The sequence below is a fragment of the Pinus tabuliformis genome, chromosome 6 (genome assembly GCF_031772625.1).
Source record: "Pinus tabuliformis cultivar Carrire ecotype Pingquan chromosome 6, CPIR1, whole genome shotgun sequence".
In the NCBI taxonomy this organism is placed as follows: domain Eukaryota; kingdom Viridiplantae; phylum Streptophyta; class Pinopsida; order Pinales; family Pinaceae; genus Pinus; species Pinus tabuliformis.
Genome location: NC_142292.1, coordinates 602,695,382 through 602,712,874, shown reverse-complemented (window position 1 = coordinate 602,712,874; position 17,493 = coordinate 602,695,382). Strand labels below are relative to the sequence as shown.

Genomic DNA, 17,493 nt, shown 5'->3' with positions numbered 1-17,493 from the left:
TCTAGAGGGGTCCATCAAATCTATAAAAAGAGGAGGAGGAGGCCATTAGAGGATATCTTGGATTTGATATTTCTTCTTGTATGAGAGGTTGGGAACCCGATTCTCTACTTCCTTGGTAGCCCAAGGACGAAAACTCTCAGGTGATTTAGTGAGATTGGGCGAGTACACATCTCCCCTTGGCGAATTCATCCAAAATTCATAGGAGAGCTTAGCAGTGGTAGTGGTAGTTCAGTTTTGGTGGAGGGCCCGTGCAACATTGGAGCAGATCCGTGAGGCCAGTTCTATCTTAGCTATATCAACTATTTCCTCACTACAACATGTAAAACCCCAGTTTATATATTATAATAAAAGATGATATTACTTCTGCTCATTCTATGATTGAATTTCATGCATTCTCTTGTTCTATTTTACATGGAAATCTTTTGTAAATTGAATGGTAATTTTATGGAGAAATTTTTGTTGAATTAGTTTTCTGAAAAATATTTTGAAAGGGATATTACAGTGGTATCAGAGCTAGTTTTCCTACCAGCCCGAGGGTTTCAGATTGCTTGCAGTTATTTCTCAAGGTTCCGAAGAGTGTTTGTCAGCAACTCATTGTTGAAAATCAAGTTTTTAGAGTTGGTGCTACAAAGAGGAAGATCGAATATGCTCTAGCCCCGATCAATATTTGATTACCTCATCAACATACAAGTCAAAATCAGCTAGCTAGATTGAAACATTAATTGCATACCTGTAGAATCTTAATCATGGTGTGAGTTGTGCCATTGACAACGATGAGTTAGAGTCATGATTCAACCTACGTAATATTTCGGTGGTTGTGTATCTGTTTGCAAATAGGAAGGGCATCAAAGAATGGTGGTTGCATCGACTGAGGGGAGGTTGCATTACTCGAGGGCTGCAATCGATAAAATCAACTCATAATGAGTTGCTAATTGTGGGGTTCGACTAACCAGTTGCTCCTGTAGTTTGGTCAAGGTGATGCTTGAAACAACCACCCGAGGGAACAACGTTGACAGACTTGTCGACTATGTGGAGTATTGGATAAATTTTTGGATTCTCATTTATTTTTGTTTTTTGTAATGCTTGGCAGGACCATCCATTTTCTATTATATATATAAGGAAAATTTACACCACACAGTTTTACCCGGTGGCCTCAACTCGCCCCGAGGGGAAACCAAGTCTGTTGGCCATCAGTCAGCATTATACACCATCCAAAAACAAAACTTCTTCAGTATTTCTAGCAAGGCTAGGTAAGTTTCAGTCTCATGACCACAAACTGTATAACTATGACAACTGACATAAACAACTAGAAATTTAAATGCTATCCACATAAACAAAAACTAAGCATAGGAAGACTAATCTTTCTTGACATTCTGCTCCTCAGAGTCTAAGGCTACTGGGGCAGGATCATCAGTAGTTGCTTCTGGCATTCCGAAGAGCTCCACAATGTAAGGTATGTGTCAGTCAATACGGTCCATCCTTATGTCCTGTTTGTGAAACTGAAATAGGATCTTCTCCATGTCTTTTTTGTAGTTGGGAAGGCCCTGCATTGTAACTTCCATCCTCACAGAAATTTGCTCCATTGCCTTGCCAACCAGACTTTTCATCAGAAAATACAAGTACAGGGTGTGCTTGAATTGTGTAATTCGCCCTCTTGTGGTCCCCGGGTCAGACACCACTGTTTTCTAGACTTCTATTTCATCATTCAATTCCAGTTCATGTTTTACCTAGTCTTCCTAATCGTCTATCAACTTTCGGATACCCTCATCTGTTTCCTCCTTGTATGTCTCGGCTGCCTCAAATATGAATTGATTGATGGGCTTGTGACCCCTGCAGCCTTCTGTCCTGCTTGGTCGCTTGGTTGCCCAGGGTTCCGACCCCTTTTTGCCACGACCACATCCATGTTTTGCTAGAGCCATGCCCTGTTGATTTGTAACCTGTATACATTCCAACGTTGTTAGCATCATTGTTTCATTCACCTCAACGCAACACAACGCAACTGCACTAACCATACTTCGCTGCCCTGCCTGGCCTGCGACAGGCTAAGTTATCTCTGTGACCACAAGTGGCCAGTGGAAGTGGGATTCGAGCAGGATTCCCCTGATTTATTACCATGCCTCTCGCCCTTGCCAAGGTTCGGAGGTTGGTCACCCCCTTGCGGCCATGGCCTGGCTCTCAGACCCATCTGGAGCCAAGTATTTCTAGTTCTATCATAACCGCAAGCCCGTGCCTCTGCCAAAAATTTCCTGTCCAAGTTCTGCTCGCCTTTCTGCCTCTCAGGCCACCCAGGGTCCCTGACTGCTCCCGTATGACTCTGCATTGCCATTTTCCTGGGTTTGCTTAGCCAATTTCCCACCCTGCTAGCGTCCCAACCCCCTGCCTGCAACTCTCCCTTGCCTCGCTCAGCTACACACAGTCGCCCAAGTGGGGCTTGCCCTTTAGTCCCTATACCCTTGGGCTAGTCATTCAGGTCGGGTCTTGTTTCTAAGCTCTACTCAGTATCAATCATGCCATAGCCCCAAATTTTGCTTGAAAGCAAAATAAAAATAATGCAGAGCCGAGTCGTAGCACCCCCTTGCCTTCACTAGTTTCTCCTTGGCTGGGATAAGCCTCTTTGGGGTGGCCTCACGCCTCTCCCTCCTCCCTAGTGAATCTCCCACCAACTCATGGAATTTCTCCTTGAACCCAACCAGGACTTATGAATTGAACGAGGCCAAGACTAGACTACATACCAGAGAGCTGTCGCTTGCCCGCAAACTTGGTTGCTTCACCTCCCTTCTACTCTGCAATTCCTTCCTTCTCTGCTATACAATTCACCTTCCCTGCACATCAAATGCCTCTTCCCACTCCGCCACCTTCCCTTATGTCTCCCTCCGCCACCTTGCCAGCCCACCTCCCATGCATTCAAGGCAGAGGACACCGCACTCCCTGGCTTGAGCATGTGGGGTGCAGCTGTAATGAATTCAATTGTATTGACCATCTCAACTCAGGCTTGGTGCCTCTGACACCTACCCTCATCCCGATCGGGAGGATTCTCATTGAGATTAAAACAAAAAGCACAATCTTGTTTTTACAGAGGCTGTGTTGCTTTATTTTTCATTAACCGAGAACATTGAATTTTCTGGAGGGGCCCATTATTACTAATTTGCAAAATTTGTTTTGAAGGAGAAGAGAAGGTCGCATGCACAATTAAGTGGCTGATTGAAGTCGAAAAAGTGAATTGAACATAGATTAATTCGAATGGCTTGCAAAAAAGTAGGAACAGGGTATTTGTGCAGTGATTCCTGCGACTAGAAGAGCCATCTAGTTCGTTGAGATTAAAAAGGGTCGCACACATTGTTGATAGGAACTTGAATTATTGATGCCAAATATTAGTTTCGCTGTCTATGGTGGATTTGAAAGGATCAAGCTGAGTCAACATTCTAAGCAAGTGATTACAACAACATGATGAAGTTTCTTGGCAATCTCTCTATGGTCGAGGAAATCGATTTTAATTGAATTCGATCTTCTGTGCATAAAGAATGCGACCTGGAACCAACCAACTCGATTGTTTTTGTAAACCAATCATTATTGATGATGCGGGTGGAGAAATTCATAAACCAAAAATTTGAGCCACAAAAGTGCAAAGGCCGAGTCAAAAAATTTGGAGGAAGATGAATTGGCGTTCTTCAGGTCGATTAACTGCATACTGAATTCGAGGGACGAGTTTCTTGTAATATTCTAGGCATGATTCAATTTCCGTCGTAGACATAATTCTCTTGAATGGCTGAGCAAGATCTTCTGCGCATGAAATTTACTAGACCGATTTCTTGATGATCGAGCTCATTTTGACAATGATCTGGCAGCACTACAAATCGGGGAAAGACACTACTAATGTGTGTCATAGATCAATTTCAATAAACGGGGTATATGGTTACTGGAGGACTGTAGGACGAACGATAGAAGAGCCGCATCCTCTCTACAGGTGAACCCATTATTACCATTGTTGTGCACAAGAATAGTCCTGGATATGCCTTTTTGAGTCTCGTGGAGTTGAGGGAGAGCCGATAGGGCCGTTGGCACAAAAGGATAAATCATGGAGTTGTAATGTGGGTATACACAAAGATTCTGGGTTCATTTAAGGCTATTCAACTTGCTCCTACATTCTAGGTTCTGCTATGCATAATTTCTGACTTATGTTCTGTTATAATTAAGTATTGAACATTTTATCTTCATATGTGGTAAACTATATAGCCTAGTATTTGAGAAAAGAAAGTGCATATTTTACTGCTTGTTGGGAATTGGAAAATTGTGATCTTGCTGATAGAAAAAAGAAAATTTGTTGGGATGGTGTTTTGAAACTGTTAGCATTGTTTGTACATGGATTAAATAAGTAGTTTTGTTGACGTCTAGCTACCATGTGATGTTGTGTGATAGCAAAGTTTATGGACAAGCCCGAGTATATGATGTCACTATATCATTGATGTTTATAGAAAAGTCAGAGTCTTGAGTGCTAAAAGTTGTGTTGGGTAAGTTTGGCAGTCAAATCCTTGCTTGAGGTACTTGATAACATTGATTTTAAACATGGATGAACCCTTCATAAACTCCCTTAATAAATAATTAACAACAATTAGCAAATCCCTTTCCAAAGGGACATTTTCTATGCTAAAACAAGAGCAGCCACAAAAAGAGCATGAGTTGGGTCACAAAATATTTAAACTTGGGACAGACTTGAAACACATAAAGGTCATAGTGAAAGACCTTCTCAAACTAGAAGAAATTTCTTCACTCTTCTTGAAGGTGCAATAGTTAGATAGTAAAAACTTAATTTGGGCTCTAAAACTAGCCATGCTTTTTCTCATACAACACAAATTTTTGAAGCATCCTTGTGTAGGGGTCAAAATTCCAGTTTCCTCTTGTCTCAGTAGTATCATGATGCTGACTGCACCTATACCTCTTTACAATGATGACATTATGAGGAGAGTATTCAGGTTGATCATGGATATCTTTCAGGATTTGGATAACAGTGAGGGCCCTACCTTTGGGAAGAGGTTAGAGATTCTAGAATGCATGTCATTGGTCAGATCTTGTGACCTTATGTTTGAGATGGAGTGTGACGATTTGATCCTGCAAATGTTCCAATACTTCTTCACCATTAGGAAACATCATCCTGATACAGGCATAACACATATGCAACCCATCCTATCCTCATGTATGGAGGCCATGATGCCATTTGCAAGAAGTTGCAGTCTAAGTTGTTGGCCATTTGGAGGGAGGAACAATTGGTTTCACCTACTGCTTATGAACTAGCCAAAATGTTAGTTGAGCAGAACATTGGACTGTTCAAGAGACGATTGACCCAGGAGGAGTTGCAATGGATTTATGGTGACCAACCATGTAGCAAGAATGAGCTAAGGATGGAGAGTCTTTGCTTCATCTGCAAGGAACCTTAGGGACCTGACCACTCATGCTTGAGAGATATAGAGGAGATGGAAGAGGTAGAGCAGGAGGATATTCCTTCTATATTTCAGGATGAGGACTCTTCTTTGGATGAGTCTATGGGGTCATACGAGCATGCCTCTGGGGAGCATGACCAGCTGTGTGGAGTTGTTACTAATGTGCCATATTTATATTCCAATATGTATGGTGAGCAGTCAGTGGACGCTATGGGACACATTAGGGATGATAAGTCACTAATGATGATTTAGGAGCAACAACATATGGTGGAGCATGAGTCAACATAGGAGGATGATATGCCCAGTATGCATAATGAGCCTTTTGGGGAGAGCTAGCTGGATGTTCATGTTTAGCCCATGATGGAGGAGGATGAGTAGCCATCCTTGGGGCCAACCATTGATGAGGAGCAGGAAAATGTACAAGAAACTAGCTGGGCGGCAGTATTTACAGACACATGTCCTCAGGAGGTTCGAGGGTCTGATGAGATAGTTTTGCAGGAGGTTGGTAGCCTGGAGGAGCATGGAGATTCCATCCAGACGAGGGTGGATCTTTTTGAGATAATGGTGCATCCATATTTGGGTCGACCTATTGATGAGGTGAGAGTACTTGCATAGGCTGCTGACAGAGCTGCAGTATTTTTAGGGAGCAACCCTCTCCATGGGTACATAAACAGGGCTTGCAACATAGTTTGGCCACTTATACCCATTATAGGGAGAGAGGCATGGTTTTCTCGATGGATATTGTTGTTTGACTAGACAGAGTTGCGTGAGTTGGACACAATGCATCATAGGGGACTTATCACATATACAGGTGCCCATGCATTCGATCCTTCCCACAAGATGGATTGGCGAGAGATCATGAGTTGGTATCCTATTGATGGTGTGATATTCTTAGTCATTGGCGTAGTAGAGCGGGGACCCCTAGACATGTTAGTTACTAGATGCCCTAGTTGGTAGTGGGATACAAGTTGACAACTCTTAAGCATTCCATCCCGGTAGAAGGAGAGTGGGATTAGCATTGGATTGAGTCAGGGGTGGGACTGGAGAGAGGTAATGAGTTGGTACATAGTTGATGGGGCAACATTGATAGTCGGAGCTACAACACAACATGAGTCATGGAGCATTGATGCTCATTCTTGGTGGAATTGGGATCCAGGGGGATTTTTTTATGACAGGTTTAGTCAGAGATTAGTCTAGGATCCAAGCATTAAGGGGTCTACTCATGATGGGTTGACACAGAGGCATAACATCACCCAGGGGTTTATATGGGATCCAGATATTGGGTCTCAGCTACATTGGGCCACCAGACTGGTCCACAAGTTTGGATTGCTTGGGTGCAAGAAATCTTAGGGCGGGAGGACTTGTAATGTTCCTTTTTCTGGTGCTCCTCATGGCATGGTTAGGATGGACTTTCAGGGCTAGGGTAGACATGTCAAGGTGCGGGTTTACTTCAACCATGGGCCCAAGGGATTTTGGAGGTGCTTCATGGGGTTTTGAGGAGTTTTTATGAGGTATGATGGCATCCGCTTGGTATATTCCATCATCTGCACATTTTGCCTTTCGTTCCATTGCATTATGACAACATAAAAAAAAATGAGTTTTTTTTCTCCAAAGGAAAAATTGTAATCTTTCATTATAAAGAAAAATTACATGTAATAGATGCCAGAAGGCATATGCAGTAACTATAGGTCGGGGACCTTTGCATAATAATAACTGTATCAAAAAACAAAGGATGTCCTTGCCATTTCTTGTACCAAAATTCAGTCTGTATGTCTCTTTATCAGCAGATCATAAATATATACACATTGTTTTTAACTATGTATTGACACAAAAATAAAAATATACTTTAGGGCCTTTCCACCCTATAGTATTCCTGGTCTATGTATGGCCTGTGATGATACTGATAGATCTCTAATCCCTGTTGTTCATCAATTATCCACAAGCCTCAGGGTAGTAGCGAGCCCTCCTTGGAAATTTTGTCAGCATCTTCATTGTGTTCCCTGTATATATGATGACAAGAGGATGTATTAAAAATTGCTTTGAGATTGTATACTTCGTCCAAAATATTTTGAAGAGATATAGCATGACAATGATTTTTGTTGTTGAACCAATTGATGATGATTTGTGAGTCTCCAAAAATCTGTATGGAAGTGCAATTATGAGCAAGTGTGAAATGGAGCAAGATTAATTCGACCAGGTCCCGAGATTTTATGAGTGTGTGGCTTTTCCTCATCAGGGATATCATGGTAGATAGCCACTGCCTTTGCAATGAGCAGTGGCCAGCGGGCAGATTCGTTCTTGAAGATAAGGCGATTCCTAGTGAGCCATAAGTTCCAGTAGATAATTGGAGGTAAGCATTGTGCTTTTGCTCCCTGGTGAGTTGTAGTCCAATTGTTCCATGCTTGTGGGATAGAAGAGCCCTGCCATGCATTCCACATAGAGAGTTGTTGTGTAACAACTTGCCATAATTGAGTGGCAGATGGACAGAGCAAGAACAGGTGCTCGTTTGTTTCAGATGCTTGTTTACATAGTATACACCAATTTGGGCCGTGTATAGATCTGCACATGAGAGCTTCACCTATGGGAGTTTTATTACTTAAAACACTCCACATGAAGAGACATGCCTATGGAGGAGTTTTCAATCTCCATATCTATTGCCACCATGCATTAGTGTGCGTGGGCTTACGGTCCTGTAGAAGATGGTTATAGCCTAGTTTAGGAGTGTATTTCCCGTGCTCAGCTGGGATCCATACTAATACATCAGGGTCTTGATTGAGAGTTACATGTGCTTCGGACAATGCCACTAGAAATGATTCCCAGATATGCTGCCATTGTACAGGAATATTCAGCTCATGAGCAGATCGCCAAAGTTATCTGAAGATGGTACTATGTTCATGATCGACAATTTGAGCAATAGTCGTGATATTCCTATGATTGAGATAATGTATAACATCTGGATGCAATAGGTATCTGTTTCCCCCAGCTATCCATGGATTGATACCCAAACAAACAGATGATCCATTGTTGATGCGCCAAGCCAAGCCATCTCTAATGAAAGACATTGTTTGTAAGATTGCTTTCCATACAATGGATATGCCCCCTCGAGGCTAGTCTTGTAATCGAACCCAGTCTAATATCTACTGCGGCCAAATGTATTTATGGTATGTCATAGTCATCCAAAGATTCTTTGTAGTGGGAAGAGACCAACTCATCTTGGCCGCAAGAGCTTGGGCAAATATAGGCAGATCTTTTAACGCCCACCCCCCCATTTCTTTGGCAAAGCAATGTTCTTCCAGCGTACCCAAGCAAATGTTTTGCCTTCCTTATGGCCATTCCATAGATATCGGTAGCATAACTATTGTATGTGGCTGAGAATTCCTCGAGGGATCTAGGCAAGAGGCATCCAATATACTAGGGTAGCTTCCAGAACTTATTTTATCAAGACAAGTCTCCCTGCTCTTGAAAGTAATCTATGGTTCCAGATTTTCAACCTCTTCTCAATTTTTATCACTAACCAGATCTAGTCAGCAATCCGATAGCTATGGGGTTTTATCTAGAAACCCAAGTATTTGAGCCCATCCGAGAGGTTGTGTGGTTGGTAATGAAAATATTGATGGGCTGCTCTGTCCTCCTGTGGGGTGGTATGAGTCAGAGTAATAGTAGATTTCGTCTGGTTTGCAGCCATGCCTGTAGCTTTTTCAAAGAGGGTTAGAATATCATGGAAGGAGGCTGAATCCCTGATGTTGCCATCCAGGAAGATCAAGACATCATCTACAAAGAGAAGATGTGTGAGGTGGCAGAGTTCGTTCATTCTCAATCCTTTGAGTCTGCCATCCCTTTTTGCAGAGGCAATGAGCCTACTGAGCCCTTCCATCACTAGTAGAAACAAAAGAGGAGACAATGGGAAACCTTGCCTCAGCCCACGTTCGGCATGAAAGAATTGGGATGCTGAGCCATTAATCAGAATACTGAAGGAGGCAATGTTTATGCAGCAGATAATCCAGTCTGTGAAAGCTAAAGGGAACCCTAAGTGGATCAGGATCATCTTGATGAAGAGCCAGCTTACTCGATCAAAAGCCTTGGCGAGATCAATCTTGAGGATTATGCTTTTTTGATTCCTGGATTTGATAGAATGAATGGCTTCCTGGGCCGTGCCTATGGCTTCATGGATTTGCCTATTGTGGAGAAATGCAAATTTCTCAAGGGAAATATGGTGGGAGAGTATGGGTCATAGACAGTTTGCTATGATCTTTGCAATGATTGTGTAGGGTATTGCAGAGTGAGATGGGATGGAAATCATTGAAGGATGTAGGTGAGTCAAATTTCAGAATGAGGGTAATGAAGGTGGCGTTGACGGCCTCATACATTCTTCCAAGTGTCCTGCACTCTTCAACAACATTGAGTAGATCATTCCCAATGAGGTCAAAAAATGCTAAGTAGAATTCAATGGGACAACCATCCGGACCAAGGCTTTTATCTTTCTGAAACCATTTTAATGTCCCTTCAAGTTCATCTCTAGTGATTGGAGAAGTAATCTCATTAGCCATTCCCTGGTCAAAAAATTTGGGGAAACGCCCTACTACTTGAATGATCTCAGCAATATTTGTGACTGGAGGTTCCTTGAAAAGCTGTTGGAAATGAGATATGCCCAGTTGAGAAAGCTGATGGAAGGTTTTTGCAGTACCTCCATCAGGAGTGGGCAATTGCCAAATAGTATTGGAGGATTTCCTTCCCTTGGCAAAGTTTTGGAAATACCTAGTGTTCTCATCTCTAGCTTTGAGCCAGATTGCACGGCTCTTGATTCTCCAAGTTTCCTCTCGATCCTTCAAAATTTTTACTCTTTTGTTTTCCAGATCAATCAGGTTTAATTTGGCTTCAACACTTAAGAATCTTCTGTTGTTGTCATCATTAAGGTTTGCCAAGGCTGATTCTATAGAGGAGAGGGTTTGGATATCCTTTTGTTGTTTTTCCTTTGCCCACTTGATAGTGAGCTTCTTGAGCTGATGAAGATTTTGACAAAATCCCTCAGCCCAAGTGTGACACTGTGAGGGAGGGTTTTGTGTCCAGTGATTGGTGACCAGATCGATGTACGAGGGATCCTGTAGCTAGATAGAGTTGAATTTGAATGGGGCCTTGGGCTTGATTGGCGGACCAGATATTTCCAGATAGATAGGCGAGTGGTCAGAGATGCCTTTAGACCCAACCCATTGCTTATAATGAGATAAATGTTGAAGCAACGAATTTTTAATGAAAAAACGATCCAGTCTTATGGCAAGGGCTGCCTCCCCAACCCTTCTATTCCTCCAAGTAGGCAGTGGCCTGTTCATAGGAACATCTGTGAGGTGGGCCTGTTCAAGTAGATTTTCCATGATATTAAAGAGTGGATCAATCTGAGCCAATGATCCCCGAGACTCACTGTATCCAATAGAAAAGTTGAGGTCCCCTCCCAAGATGAAGTTATCAGATGAGGGCAAGGAGAGATTGAGGAGATGATTCCAGTAGGCCTCCCGCCCTTGGCATGACCCATATACATTCATAACACGAAACTCCATTCCCATCTCAGTTGAGAAAAAAAATCAATACCAATGAATCCCTTCCCTCCCCAAGTCGATTTAGGGTTTATAGTATGGGGATTATATCCCAAGGCCACACCACCTGAACGACCCATAACATCAAGGGCAATGAACTCCCACCCTGGGCATAAACTCTGCAGAACCCTAGTAGTGTGTTGAGCTTTCCCCAGGGTTTCTTAAAGAAGGATTAAATCGACAGGCTCAACAGTAAATAGTCTGCGGAGGGCTAGTTTTTTGGGGGTACTGGCCAAACCCCTGCAGTTAAAGGAGAGGCATTTCATGGGGGAACCAAATCAAGGGTTTTCTTTGCTCTAAGAACCCGGTCCAATGAGGATTGTCTTCCTGAGATCACCTCAGCACCAGCTCGAAGAATAACATGTGAGAGGTATGATTTGCGCCCCCGTAGGGGTTTGTTTGAAGATGAGGAGTGAGTCAGGCCAAGGCCAGAGATCGATAGATGTGGATCCCCAATGGAAGTGCACGATTGGAGATTATATGGATGAGGGGGTGCCGAGGGAGAAGGAGATGGAGAGGAAGATTGTTCTGGATGGGTAATGGGGGAGGTGGTGGAATCTACCAGATGATGGGGGCGAAGTGAGCATGTAATGGAGGCAGGAGGGATGGAGCAGTGCATAGACGATACATTATGCATATGATGTGCAGATGATGCATAATCAGAAGATAGAACAGGGGAAGAGGGAAGAGGAATACCCGCTGAATGAGCCGCTTCAGCAGCTGCCCTGGCTCGAGTCAGAGGAGGGGATGGAGGGCCCGAAGAGATTTCTGCATCGTGCTGAACCATCCTGGATGGGGTCACCTTCTGAGGTGGATCTGGAGCGGCCACGAAGTGCTTCCTGATGTTTTCCAGGGTTCCTTTATTGTTGCCAGCTTCCTGTCCCACTACTGCATCCAGGGGTTTCGGGATTAGAGGGAATTCCTTGAATAGATGCCCAATCTTATGACACCTTCGACATCTAAAAGGAACACCTTCATAATCTAAGATCTATACCCTAGTGAAACTTTGCCATTGTAGGGTTATTTTTTCTTCCAGGCCATCCCGGGTGTCCAAATGCACTAGAATGCAGGCTAGTGTTCGGTTTTTTGATTGTACGATGGATTTATCATAATCCAGAAAGGTGCCAAGGGTGTTCCCTATCCTTACGAACACTTCTTCTGACCAGTACTGGAGGGGTAAACCTGGTAACTGCACCCAGAGTGGTCCTACTCCTATCTGCTCTCTTTCTGGATCGAAAAGAGGGCTCCATCTTTTGAGCAAGACCAACGCCATTTCTATATGCCAAAATCGAGCCAGAGCCAGGTTCATGTATTCTTCAAGTGCAAAGTGGAGTGCAAACCACCCCCGAGGTAGTGTCTGAACCTTCGGGAGCTGTAAAAAGATTTGTCCCCAAATCTCTTTTACCCATAACCCCAATCGTTCCACTGTGTAGGTTCTGCCACGAACCCTACCCACTAGCACTTTCCCTGCTCTCTCGGCGACTTCCCCCATAGTGAGACCTTCGCCAAATTTAATGGTGAAATCCTTACTGGATGCCTTGATACACTTGGTTTTCTTCTTCCCTGTCCTCGGCACAGTGGGATGATCCTGTAATGGGTCCGAGGATTTATTTGATGCAGATTGTGGCTTCGTCGACCTAACCCTGATTACCGAGGTATCAAAACAACCTGATGGATGTGTAGGGTCCTGAGATTTCTTGCCAAATCCAGGGTGTTCAGAGGTATGTTGAGTCTGTGCAGCCTCAGAAGGTACAAGGTCCGGGCGGGAGGGTGGATTTTGGGAGTAGCAGAAGTCAGTGGGAGGTGCAGGGTCAAACAGTGGTGATGAGTAGGAAGCTAGCAGGTTAAGGGTGCTATGGGACAATGATGGGCAGTCGAGAGCTGGCGATTCGATGGAGAGGGACCCGATGCGAAGAGTGGAGTCCTTATGCCTGGGAAGGAAGACAACCGGTGTCGGAATCGAGCAGGACGGTGCAGATGAAACAAGAGTCGTTTTAGGGTTAGGGTTGCAAAAAACGGCCTGTTCTGAGTAGGGATCCGACGAGTAGTCCACAACATCGAGCTCCATGCCCTCCATGCTAACCGTTAACGTCGACAGATGGAAAGGAAGAGCAGGTGAGGAACGACAGGTAGCGGGATGAAGGCAAGAACGCTTACGGAGACTGACTGTAGCTAATCGTGGTCGGAGATGTGGCTAGGGTAAACATAGGTTGGGCAGCAGCGCTCCCTCATCCTCCCCCCCCCCCCCCCCCTCTCGATATCAAAAAAAAGAGAGAGTTATTAATATGCATGACTCAATTAAGTACACTTAAGGTGGCATTTCGAGAGGAATACTTGACAAAAAACCTTAGTGTAATGGCTCGTTGGAACTGAAACGAGAAGATATACAGGATCAGATGGCTAGAAGTGATTTTTGGTGGCTTGAGGAGGCATAATGGCTAATTTACCATTTTCCCACATTAAAAAGAATATTTTAATTAAGGGAAATGTGCTCAATGATTAAAATAATAATAAAATAGGAGCTTCTAGAGGGGTCCATCAAATCTATAAAAAGAGGAGGAGGCCATTAGAGGATATCTTGGATTTGATATTTCTTCTTGTATGAGAGGTTCAAAACTTGGTTCTCTACTTCCTTGGAAGCCCCAAGACGGAAACCCTTAGGTAATTTAGTGAGATTGGGTGAGTACCCATCTGCCCTTGGTGAATTCATCCAAAATTCATAGAAGAGCTTAGTAGTGGCAGTTCAATTAAGTTTTGGTGGGGGGCCTATGTAGCATTGGAGCAGATCCTTGAGGCTAGTTTTATCTTAGCTATATCAACTAGTTTGTTACTACAACATGTAAAACCCCAATTTATATATTATAATAAAAGCTGAGATTATTTCTGTTGATTGTTTGATTGAATTGAATGAATTATCTTGTTCTATTTTACATGGAAATCATCTGTAAATTGAATGGTAATTTTATGGAGAAATTTACGTTGAATTAGTTTTCTGCAAAATCTGCAAAATATTCTGAAAGGGGTATTACAAAATTCTACCAATTTTTGAAGATTATATGTCATCTCAAAGTACCTTGTTTTCAACACATGAGCATACTTATCAGTTAATATTTGGCCCATCCCATCCTTATAATAAATGCTTGAGTGCAACTTCGAAGTTCGAACAAGTCCATAAATTGAAATAAATTTTGAATGAAATTTCTTCATTTGACATAATATTTTGTTAGATCATAAGTCAACTAAAGTTCACCATGTTGAAACTGATTTTGTTGTTCTCAAAAGAAGGTCAAAATCTTCTTTAAAAAAGTCTCCGCCGACACTTATTTTGGACCATTTTCTACTGAAATGTATTTATAAATACAATAGGATAATTAAAATAGAATGACAACACATAATATAGTGAAAGTAGGTAATAAGTTACTTTGACAATTTAGAATAGTGAAAGTAGGTAATAAGGTGTTGTGATAATTTACATAATAGCACAAGATCTAATCTGATTTCGTTTGAATTCACGAGGATGAAAAATGGTTCTTTTTCCAAATTTTGGTACACCACCAACTTTAAAGTCAGATGAGAATGCCATCTCATCAAGTAGCGGTGACAAGGCCGATACGTCTCCTTCATTGTTTTATTTTTTTTCTTAATAGTTATGTTGCATCCTCAAGACCAAAACCTATTGAACTCCTCAATTATGAAGATTCAGAACTCTAGTTTTGTGATTAAATGAATTTTATAATTCTGTAATTTTACTTTGATATATATTAATACCCTGGTATCACCTACTCGTTACACTAGTAAATACAAATTGCAGCCTCTCGGAATCTTATCGGGCTCAGAAGAAGAGTAACATAGAAAGCATGAATAAAACCACACAAACTCGCATTATTTTTAGCACAGTTTCCATGAGCTTGCCATCATTTCCTGCGGGAAATCCCCTAAACCTATAGACAAAGATAAAAATATATTTGTCTACCACATACTTGTACCCAATGTAAGATGCACCTACATGCACCATAAGCGGCGCAAAGGCAGAATAAATAAGTTTTAGGGAAAATATGATCATATTAAATGTGTAATATTGAACAAAATCAAAAGTTTGCATCATTTAATGGGGGTTTCTTGCTATCAGATAGATTGAAAGATTGCATCCTTCTAGATCAAGCCCATTTAAGTTCACATTTTGAGTTAAGTCATATCCACTGTCAAAACTGAAGTAATGTTCAGATAACAAATAATATTCCAAATTGTCATCTTGGCTCTCTATGAGGTGGACCTTAGTTTCTTCTAGAGTCAGCTATTTCGAAATTTCTGTATTTTTTTCTTTATCCAAGGAATTTGGGCTAGCAAGTCATAAGATATGCCCAAGAAAGTGCTTGTAATAAGGAAGGAAAGAAAATAAAGAGACGACTTGGATAATAAATATGCACTCATGTATTGCTCAATTTTCTTGCAATCATCACCATCCATATAACATCGACCCATCTTGAGATGGGTTCCCTCCAAGGATGACTCCATCAATGCTCGCAAAAAAATCAGATTGACTAGGAAAAAGCAGAATGTTTTTACCAATGTAGCCCAATTCTCTCCTAAGACAATCAAATGGATTTCAAACTTGGAAAGTGAAGAAAGAGCTGCAGGAATAACCAAGTAAATGCTCACAAAAATCAACACATTTGGAAAGAATTGGAAAAATAAAATTGTTGCCCAACTAGAGCTTTGCACCCAAGCCAACAACAACTCGACATTGTCCATTGCCTCTACATTAATAATTCTCCTAGCAGTCTGTAACAAACTTATTATTGTAAGTGGTGAGTTAAAAAACACAAGCAATATGAGAAGGCTAACATTCATAGCCACTCGATGCATGTTCATTGAATTTTTTTTTTTACCCAAATGGTGCCAATCTATGTCAGCAGTCAACAATGCTATATCAAACTTCCAATGACTTTTTTCAAGTTGAAGCTCCATAATAGAGACAAACATTCCAACTGGCCTCCTTTGCTTAGTTCTTATATCCTGAAGGGCCCTGTTTGCAGTACTAACATCCTTGAATATGACAAATGCAACACTAACACCCTGAGCTTGTCCATTTTTGTAAACTGCTAACCTGCTTTCTATTTCTGCAAGTCGAACTTCAAGCCTCCTTAATCTCTCTTTGTCGGTAAATCCCAAATTGAAAAGAAGCCAATCCTTGACCCCTTGCAATTTCAAAACAAATTGTCTCAATTTGTGCTTCACACTAGTGAAATGTGAACCATGGTACCACCCTTCAGTGGAGAGATCAGTGTATGCAACTCTATCTTGCTCATAATAGTCCAAAAATATTTCTCGCTCCTCATAAAGGTTTCTTCCGTGGATACGAGCTTGCAACCGTGCAATATCATCATTAACTTTCACCAGATCATGTACTAGGTCATCCAGAGAAGCCAGGTCTGGTGGCACTATGACTCTATGCACCTTTTCTGGATAACATTCCTCAAAGTCTTCTTGAAGTGGTCCCTTGAAAACGTCCAGTGTCTTTGGAATTCCTTGGATCATAAGAGTATAAATAGAGACATAGTTAACTGAGAAATTTCCATCATGGAATCTTGTAGCGTTTAATCACACCTCTAGTGCTCTGATACAACAACGAACCACAATAACTACAACCACCATAAACAATACATTCATCTAAGATAAGGGAGATACCTTCTTAATATGACTCACATTAGTTTTCGAAAATTGATCTTCCATAGGGACTATTCCTGCATAGAGATTAAGCGGGAGGATAAGACAAGTTGCTAAAAAAAGAAACCAGAGAAAAGGAAACAAAACTTCCACTCTCCACATAAAGAAACTAAGTTTCAATAGCCTCGCAGGTTTGAGCAATTTGTTGACCAGTCATATACCACACTGCCAACAATTCGTCAACCAGGCTAGAAGGTCCTGGAACCTTGTGATCACTCCGCAATTTCACAAACAAAAATAGAAGTAGACAACACAATGCCCTAATGGAAGAGATATTCAAAAGATATTGTATATTTCCATACCATGTCCCCTCTCCTCCTATATTAACTGATGGGGTTAAAGACTCTGGTATAACTAAACTATCATCCGTGCCATTCAATCCATAATTCCCACTTACAACCATCATGGTTGATCCAAATATATACAATAGTGGCAGTACCCAACTCAAGCCAATATAAAAAAGTTTTTGGGCCATCTTGGAATTTACAAGGTTTAATCTAGAGACATAATAGATTCCTCCTCCACTTGTTCTTGCTTTGTTATAAGAGATACAAGTTAAAGGACAAGGGTTTAAAAAAAAAAGTTCTATAAGGCCTCAAACTAAGCCCCCAATCTCTTATATTCGTCACTTATTAATCAAATTCATGTAGAATGGAGACCAAAACAAAAAACTAACCAATCAAATCCCTTATAAAACATTAAAACAAAAAATGTTTCCTAAGAGCTCCAGAACATGGAAAAAA

General features: G+C 41.7%; 1 pseudogene; it reads right to left on the bottom strand.

Moving 5' to 3' along the window:
* Positions 1 to 14,798: 14,798 nt before the first annotated feature.
* Positions 14,799 to 17,156, bottom strand: LOC149259997 (hyperosmolality-gated Ca2+ permeable channel 4.1 pseudogene; annotated as a pseudogene).
* Positions 17,157 to 17,493: the final 337 nt, after the last annotated feature.